The 9,649-nt window shown below is 39.4% G+C and overlaps 2 long non-coding RNA genes across 2 annotated transcripts; both read left to right on the top strand.

The window, feature by feature from the left end:
- Positions 1–253: 253 nt before the first annotated feature.
- On the top strand, positions 254–786 carry LOC120739207. Its single transcript, XR_005697139.1, has 2 exons — positions 254–342; positions 581–786. It is a non-coding gene; the product is annotated as an uncharacterized LOC120739207 (long non-coding RNA).
- A 4,447-nt stretch (positions 787–5,233) lies between these two features.
- Positions 5,234–8,416, top strand: LOC120739204. Its single transcript, XR_005697136.1, has 4 exons — positions 5,234–5,280; positions 5,425–5,526; positions 7,447–7,531; positions 7,766–8,416. It is a non-coding gene; the product is annotated as an uncharacterized LOC120739204 (long non-coding RNA).
- Positions 8,417–9,649: the final 1,233 nt, after the last annotated feature.

The following is a 9,649-nucleotide window of genomic DNA, read 5'->3' as shown; positions in this document are numbered from 1 at the left end:
CAGACCAGAAAATCATCACAGCTGAGTCTGGACAGAACATCACTCTGCCATGTCGAGCTCCAAACAACAACATCATAGTTGTAAATTGGAGCAGAGCTGACCTGAAGCCACAATATATGGTTTTGTACCGGGATGAGCAATTTGTTCCAGATGATCAGCATCCATCTTTTAAGAACCGGGTGGATCTGCAGGACAGACAGATGAAGGATGGAGACGTGTCTCTGATTCTGAGGGATGTAACGATTAATGATAATGGAACATACGAGTGCCGTGTAGTCATGAAAGAAACACGCTCATGGAAATCCATCAGCATCATCACACTGAGTGTTGTTGATCCTCCAGGTGAGTGAGTAGAGTTGAGTGTGTGTGTGATCAGAGGTGAAGCTGCTTCCTGCTTGTTGATGTTTGTTTCTAAAGATGTTGTTGATGAGACTTTGTAGAAAGCAGCTGGTCTGAGTGATGTGATCAGAGTGCAGTAGATAATGTCTGACAGCAGTTTGAAGAGGAAATGGATTCTGTTCTGTTCTTCACTCATCACCTACCTGACAGCTGACACCTCACACCTGTTTCTCACCTGCAGGTCAGACAGGAGGACACACAGAGGATGGAGGGAAGAAGGATGGAGGGAAGGAGGATGGAGGGAAGAAGGATGGATCTGTTGTACTGATTGTTGGTCTTTCAGTTTCTGCTGTGTTTGTTACTATTGCTGTTGGTTGTTTCTTGATCTACAATAAAAATAAACAACAGCAGAGTCAGGATTAATTCCAGCCTGCTGTTGGACTGTAACCTGTTTGTGATTTCTTTGAAATGTCTCAGAGTTTTTCTCCTGCTGCTGTTCAGACTCTCAGTGTTGTCAGTGAACATTCAGGTACAGACAGATGATCTGATCATCCAGGAGACAGACATCAAACACGTCCAGAGTTGGTTTGATGATAAATTTCTCTGATTATCATCAAACCTGTTCAGACTGTGTCAGTGCGTCTCTGTGCTGTCTGTCAGAGACTCTGTGAAATACAGTGTTTGTTCATCTTCACAGTCACCACTTCTGTGGAAACATTTCGGAAAGCTCTACCTTCCCCCTCAGACACTTTATTTTTTTGTTTGTTTGTTTTTTACCTCGGAGGCAGGGGCGGATCTAGAAGGGTGGCATGGGGTGGCAAGTGCCATCCCAGTTTTCCATATGACAGTGTTGTTTATTGAAATAAGATAGTATTAACACTTTGAGCGTAGTTACAGTCAACAGTGAATATAAATGCTAAAACTGAATATATTGCATAGTGTTTTTTCCAAGGACAGCACGAAAACAGTAAAGAAAGAAAAAAAAGCCACCTCTTTCCTATTGGTGGAAAAATGCACCATGTCGACCATTTTTTTAAAAAAGTCAACACGTGGGATTTGGTTGTTTAGGGAGAGGGAAAGTTTTTGGAGCGACGGTAACGGCAGCGAGACAGAGCGAGGGAGGGAGAGAGTTTTTAGATGTGGGAGATTTGTGACGTTTAGTGTGGAGTGTATATTTAGTGTGTTGTGTAGTCGTTATTTTGTTTTGTGTGTCACTGAGGGCACTAATGAATGTCACTAAGGCACATTTGCAATGTAAACACTGAGTAGAAAGTTTTGTGATACACCTCCTGTTGTCAGGCCTGCAGGTTTATCCCTGTGCTGTTCTGTCTTTTGGTGGACAAACATTTTTTACTGGCACACATCGTTTGTGGGGCATCTTATTGTGACACCTGATTGTTCTCTCATTTTAGTTTTAGTAATATTTTTAAGTGGTTGTAGAAAATGAAAAAAAATGGCAGGTGTATTGGCTACATTTTTAGATAAATAGTTGTATATGTTTACAAAATGTACATTTTATATTTGCATTTCAAGTTATAAAAATTTACTCAACATGTCTGTGGGTTTTTTTACAGTAAAAAATACTACTAGGATTTTAAGTTCTTTGTGTGATTTCAGATCAGTAACACTAATGCAGTATGTCAGTGAAAAAAAAAAAAACAACTAAATTCAGTTGAGCTGAAAAGAATGAAACCAAACAAGGCAAGGGGAAAAAATAAAATGAAACAATTTGAGGGTGAAATACAAACGTAAACTCAAAGGGAGTCAGAAATGGTCAGTTGTATTTCAGACCTCAGAGGGTTAATCCAACAAATCATGAAAAATTTGGTTTAAATTTTTGTTCGTGACAGTGCAGATTTCTGACATTTTGTGTAATTTAAGCTGTAACAATGTGATTGTTTTCTAACAAAAAACAGTGAAACTTAAGTTAGACTTGTGTTTGTAAAAGATACACCCCATGTTGTGTAGCTTTCTGGATTTTATACTTATTGGGCTACATATGTATTTATTATACAGGCTATAGAGTACATAGAATCAAAACTCACATGTTTTATGTAACTAGTGTGTAATTATGTGGGCTACAGACAATAATTACGTTATAGACTATATTTATATGAAAAACGTGTATAATTACTGCATTTGAATCATTATAACCACATGTAACCACCTGCATATGTGTTTGAAAAAAAGGCTTTGATTTTGCCACCCCATTTGATTTCTTTGCCACCCTCATGCCACCCTAAGAAAATTTCTCTAGATCCGCCCCTGGAGGGAACTACTTCCTCGTACACCTTTCATAATCATGTGTGAAATACGGCTGTATAAATGTGTCGCAGCCCGTTGGCGTGCACACTCACAACAATGGTTGAGCGTAAATGGAGTGGACATATTTTTCCTCTAAAGAGGAGGAGAGGACAGGGGCAGCTGCTGCTGGGCGAGACAGATGTCAGCCAAGATGTTCAAATGGCACATAGCTTCAGTTTTTTATTACTTTATGATAATTCTGCATTAAGTGATAAGAACAAGTAATCTGATGTCCTGTAATCATTATGATGCTATAATTTGAGACAAAATAAAAGATACAATGAATAAAATACATTTTTGTACAGAGTATCGAATCAGTATCGTCGATACCACCCTGAACTCTTTGAGGCCTTTTTTCTTTTTTCTCCTCTGTTGTTTATTATAGTAGACTTATATGTTCAGTACTTATGTTTTACTATTTCTGCATTTTTTTAACCTGAATTACACAAAGACCTGTGTGTTTAACACAGGTTTGGAAGGATAAGCTAAACCTATTAATGTTAAACGTGCATTCTTTCTAATGACCAGCAGGGGGTGACTCTGTTCTTTTACACGTGATTGCAGTGAAAGAACAGAGCCACTGCAGTTCATCAAACACATGCATCGTGTAATCTTTCCATTTTTGCTTGTGGGCAAAGATCTGATCTAAACCCACTTATTTAGGTTTAGTCACTGAAAACTAGATTTTAAGATCAGGCAGGAACATTGTTTCTTTGGCACTGATGTCTCAGCATACGAATGATACCATGATGAGCAGTCAGACAGCAGCCTTCATGTAACGTGTAACACATTACTGCACTCCCTGGTTTGGTTTGTATCTTAGCTTTCAATTTAAAGCTTTCAGGAACAAGTTTTTGGCTTAAGATTTTTTAAAAAGAACAAAAACAAAAATGATAAAAAATTGGAAAAAAAAAAGGCTGTTTGTTAATAGTTAAATTTGTTTTGGATAATTGGATAAATTGTGTCCTTCCATGAAGAATAGTCAGTCCTCCACCATGCCTGTATTTCAACCAATAGAAAGCTGGTGCTCAGAGGAAGAGGGCGGGCTTTACTTGGTGTCAGTGACAGAAATGAAAAAAAGCTCAAATGAGTGAGAAGGACGATGAAGGAAACATCTGTGCTGTGTCTGCTCTGTAAGTAGAATCTCTGTGTTTGTTTGAATTCTTGTACTTTGACTGTCTGCTCTCCTGATAACTGATGATGGAGGAGAAGACATGAAAAACAAATCAGGCTGAATTCAAGTTCAAACACCACGAGGACCAACTGCAGGTCTGAACTGACTCTTTATCTTTGCTCAGGAGTCGAGGAAACACAGCAGGCAGTGAAAAGATCAAATCATTCACTCATTATATCAACACAGCTGCACAGTGGACACATGACCTTGTGGGATTTACTTTTTCAGTCGCTTGTTGTCCAAACTTTATTGAAATATGTTGCTGGCATCAAACTGAAAATTAGCAGATTAATCAGAGAGATGAGTTTGTGTGTTTGTCAGCTGTTTGTGTGGAGTTGTTCTTTACGTTCACCTCAAATCAACCTGAGTGTCATTTCTCTTTAGTTCTGATCTCACTGCTGAGCTGCACAACAAACCAAGGTCAGTAACCTTCTTCTGTCACAGTTTAAACCTGAGAAATGCTCACTGATATGACCTGATTGGGTTCATGGTTCACAATGTAAAGTCTAAAAGATCATCAGTTTCACATATGAATGAAATTATTTATTTAACAAAACACCTTTTACGTCATTCTGTTGTTTTTGACAAAAGTCTAACCGATCATCAATTTCTCATTTTAACCCTCACAGCTCGTCTGACTGTGAGTCCCAGCAGCTCTCAGTTCTTTGAAGGAGACTTTGTGTCTCTGAGCTGTGAGGAGGACGACAGCTCTGCTGGATGGACTCTGAGGAGAAACACAAGCACACAACAGAGGACTCAGTGTGGAAGCACATGGGGAAAACCAACTAGTTCTTCCTGTACCATCACTATGATGCATCATGACAGTGGAGTTTACTGGTGTGAGTCCAGAGAGGGCCCCATCAGTAACATGGTTAACCTGACAGCCACTGGTAAGCTGAGTGTGTGGAGTTAGTGTTGATGAAGCTGTGTGTAAATGGATGAAATGCTGTAGTTTGTCTCTGTGTTGAGGTGGATCAGTGATCCTGCAGAGTCCTGTCCTCCCTGTGATGGAGGGAGATGACGTCACTCTGCTCTGTAAAACAAAGACCACTCCCTCCAACCTCCCAGCTGCTTTCTATAAAGATGGCTCCCTCATCAGGAAGCAGCCTACAGGTCACATGACCATCCAGCATGTTTCCAGGTCTGATGAAGGCCTCTACAAGTGTGACATCAGCGGTCATGGAGAGTCTCCATCCAGCTGGATCACTGTCACAGGTGACACACTCACCTGTCTGTGTTTCTGCAGCTTTCAACATTCACAATGTGACGACAACTTAATGACTGTGTTTGCTTTATTTTAGGGGAACACACCACCACACCTCCACCTACATCCACACCTCCACCTACATCCACCTCACCTTTTGTTCTCTCTGTGTTCTCATGTGTTGTATCAGTCTGTGTTGTGGTTCTACTGGTGTTACTGGTTCTGCTGGTGAGACGATGTGTTCACAGGAAACCTGAAGGTGAGACTCAGACTTCCTGATTTTTCATGTCTGAGTTTGTTTAGTAGAATAAAGTTCATATTTATTATGACCACAGTAACAATTTAAGTTTAATCTCTGTTTAAATATTTAATTTAGATTATTTTTCATTTTTGAAAATTTCAGAATATCATAAAGATGTTTTAGAAGATGAAATCATCACTCATGTCATGTACGACACCATCAAGATATCAAATCAGCAGCAGCAGCCAATCAGACAACAGAGAGGTAATATTATGTCAAGGAGTTTTTAAAGTTTTTAAAATTTCTGCTGAGTTGTCGGATTTTCTTCTAAGAGTGTTTCTGTGTAACTTTACAGTTTGGGGATATTTACAGAAAATATGAGTGAAGAATTTATTGGACCTGCAAATGTGTGACCTTTGTGCATTATGAGTATAGTTTGGTATGAAATGGGTACGAGAACATTTTCTCAGTCATGTTTTTAACAGTGGTTAACTGAAGCTAACAGCTCTGCAGTCGTCCAGCATCCTGTTTCTGATAGAAAGAAAACACTTCAGCTGCAGGTGTTTCAACACAGAGCTGTTCATTGTTTATCTGAAAAAAAATCTGTCCTGTCTCTGTTTCAATACCAGAGGTGGCAAAAGTACAGATATTTTTTATTTAAATAGAAAATATCTGTACACTGAACCCCACACGGTGGTTCAGTGTGGGGAAAATCCCATCAGTAGGCTATGATCTGAGTGCCCTGAGGTTTCCTGTTCTCTGTAAATTGAATTCAACAAGTTGTGAGCAGATGTTTCAAACGCTATCTTGACTGATTTCCGTCCAATACACTTACAGTACACTGTGTACACACTGTCCTTATACTAGACTGAATAAAGTTAGTGTGAAGGTGAAATTTAGTAAATGAATGTCAGTTTCATCAGCTTAGTTTCAAATTGATTTCTGCTACATTTGATGTAAGCTAACTCTGACCATGAAATCACAGCCACTGTGCAGCAGTCACACACTAAATCCATCACAGTGTGACAAACCTAAACTGCAGATTGTTTTCAAGGAAGTTTTTGAATAAAGCATAACACATATTTTTAACTCTAAGCTCTCTTCTTCCTCTCCTTTCCTCTATTCTTATCTTTCTCCATCTCTGAGTGAAGTTAGCTCTCTTTCTTTTCAGTCCTGTGAGCGGCTAATGGTCCCAAAGCCGGACCTTTAGCTAGCAACACACTGAGACAAACTGCACACAAACAGTTTGTGTGTTTGCTGATGTTTATTAAGTTGATAGACATGTTGCATTTGAAATTACCTGCTTCTGAAACAACGTTACTCCCTTTATGCTCATTCCCCTTTTCGAGGGTTAGCTAGATACTAAAGCAACCAGAATCTATGAACATTAGCATTCATTTTAGTGCTGTGCAGAAAAAAAAAAGAAAAACACCATCTTTAATCCCTGACTATGACACACAGTTTTGCCTATTTCTTATATTTTATACCACATACCAAAATACTATTGTTTTTAGGCTCAAATCATTTTGATGTTTGAAGGTGCACAGCGATTGGAAATGTTTGAAACCAAAAGTAATGAGTCTGTTTCAAAAATGGAAAGAGTGGAAAGTACAGATATTTGTTTAAAAATGTAGAGAGTGAAAGTAAAATGTTGTCAGAAAAAAGAACTACTCAAGTAAAGTACAGATACCTGAAAATTCAAATAAAGTAGCAAAATGGAAGTATTTGTACTTACTTCCCACCTTTGATCTACACTTAAATTCACATTCATACTTTTATAAAGTTAATAATGTAGTAGTTTCCATGACTCTCTGACATGTTGAACACATTAATATTGCTGAAGATTCTAATTAACATGAGCCTTCTCTGTACCTGATTGTAACTAAGGCTGAATAGCAGCCTTAATGCTGTGATGCTTTGTGCTCCATGGTGAAATACATCAGTCAGCATTTACGGCGCTATGACAGCTTTGTGGTCGTCCTGTGTCAAAGAAAACTTCCATGTGTACAACTGTTTCACAGCAGATGAGTTCAGATAAGAAAACAGCCATAGTTGTTATCGCTTAATCTCTTTACTGTGCCACTTTACAAAAAAGAAGAACGTTTTGCAATAGCTTTAGTGCAATAACATAAAAGCAATGCAGTTGTTGTGCGTGTAGTAATTTGGATGTGTTTCATTCTACAGAGACGGATTCGGTTGTAGTCTACCCAGGAGGGAGAACTGAAGACGTCAGTTATGGCCAGACAGCCATCAGAACAAAGAGTCCCAGGTACAGCTGCTCTTTATCTTTAACTTAGGACAGAAACAAGCTAGCTGCTCATCCTGTTGCCATGCTAAGCTAACCACATCCTGGCTCAACCTCAAACCGCATCCAAGTTCACACTTAATCAGTCTGAACTGGGACTGTGTGTGATGCAGAGAGGTGGAGACTGGAGGTCTTGATTAAACTACAAAGCTTGTAATCATGTTTCCTGTTGTTTGAACTGTGTATGTTTGTGTTCAGACTTTAAACCAGAGCCAGACGTCGTCTACTGTTCACTGAAGTAGTCCACCAGTCCAACCACTAACGTCCAGCTGCTGGTCTCGAAACTGGTTCATCCCAGCACCTCAGACTAGAGGACATCCACATGTTACAGAGATTTTTATAAGTATCATCTTGGTTGAAAAATCACCAAATGAAGCTTTTTTTGTGTTTCCTGGATTTCTGCAACATCAACAAATTTTCGCTCTCACTTGCATTTCTCACGTGGGTCTCTGGGTTTCTAAAATACGTCCTGTGGAAATTTTGATTTGTTGCTGTTTTGTTGTGGCTAACCGACACCCACCTGTCTGCAGAATACAGCGAAAACCAACGAGCTGCAAACAGAAAAAAACAGGATCATCATGCTTTGGTTAGAGCAGCTTCAGTACAGTAAAGGTGTCTTTTTGATGTCGAAGACTTTTTTCTCACCTTGAAACCAACCAGCAGCAGCTGACACAGACATTTTTTTTTTACAGAGCTGAATGGTTTTGGTTTCTGATAAACTTGAAGCTCATGAATTTGTGACTCTGACGACTTCTTGACTTTTGTCACATGTATTTTAAACTAATTTTAATATTGAACAAAGATAACCCAAACCTGGAGTGTTTGTTAACCTTCTGACAAATGTAAAAAAAAGAAAAATAAAGACAGAAATGAAATACCAGTGTGTGTTTTCGTTTGTTCCATTTTTATTATTTTTGAAATTTATGAACAATGGTTTTTTTAATCCTGAAGGAAAATTTCCCATCATCTGTTTGTACCAAGCTGAAACACACCAGCAGGTAAATCTCTGCGCAGCCTCAGGCTTCAACAGGACTTAGGAGGCCAGGGACGACCTGAGCCGACCCAGTGTTTTGGCGCTGGATCACAGCATCTGATTGCTGGTTAGGGACTCTGTCTCCCGTCTTTCAGCCCTGTTAACTCACCACTGGACACCTGCCCTCCAGAGGGGCTCTTCATTCCTGGCCTTTTCAGTGGACAGGTTTTGTCTCACGCACTTCTGAAGTGTGAGATGGAAAATTTGACTTATTTGGGCTACCTAACAGGCACGTGCAGAGGGGAGGGGGGGGCTGGAGGGGCTTGAGCACCCGCCCCTTCCCTGATGGGTGCCCAAAGTGCCCTTTTGTTGAGGCAACTTTTTAAAAAATGTTTTTATTTATTTATAATGTGTGTGCGTGCGGAGTCCTGTCTGTGCCCCTCAACAATAATATTTAACTATTAATCACAGTTTTGCTAAATAAAAGGATCTGGCTTGCATCAGTCACATGATCACATTTAACCAATGATCGCCCTTGACGGCAGAACGCGCTGGTTACGAGCCGGGAACGAGCTCACAAAGAGCAGGCGTATTTTTAGCGGTCCGGAGCTGTAGGAGAAACACAAGTTAACTCAGAGACACAGACTGATGCGACAAAACCAGTAAGTAGGTGTACAGCGTACACTGTAGTGTATAGCACACAGGAGTATTAGCAACAGCGCGACAAACATTACCTGTCCTTTTATTAACTGTACAAGTAGTGCTGGTCATAGCTGCTGGCTACCTGTGTAAGGCTGTCATGGGTCTGTAGCTCTGTCACCGTTTTAGGGAACATATTTAGTTTTAAAGTAAGTTACAGGGCTTTTCCTGCCTTTCTGGGGGGATTATATTTCACTAAAAAACGATCTAATATGCATGTCCACATAATTATGCATTATTATAATTATAATATATTAAAAAACACACGCTGTATTTTAAAGAACATACATTAAGAAGCTGATTATATTACATTTATATTTTAAATAAGACAAAAGTTGGATTTTACAGCAGTAAAATGAATGCATCTCTACAGTTTAAAGATGTAATAAGCTTTCCCCCTGCACAGAGTG

The sequence above is a fragment of the Simochromis diagramma genome, unplaced genomic scaffold, assembly GCF_900408965.1.
Source record: "Simochromis diagramma unplaced genomic scaffold, fSimDia1.1 OVJJ01000349.1, whole genome shotgun sequence".
NCBI lineage: Eukaryota > Metazoa > Chordata > Actinopteri > Cichliformes > Cichlidae > Simochromis > Simochromis diagramma.
Note: the sequence above shows the minus strand (reverse complement) of the source record. Positions and strands in the feature narration are given on the sequence as shown.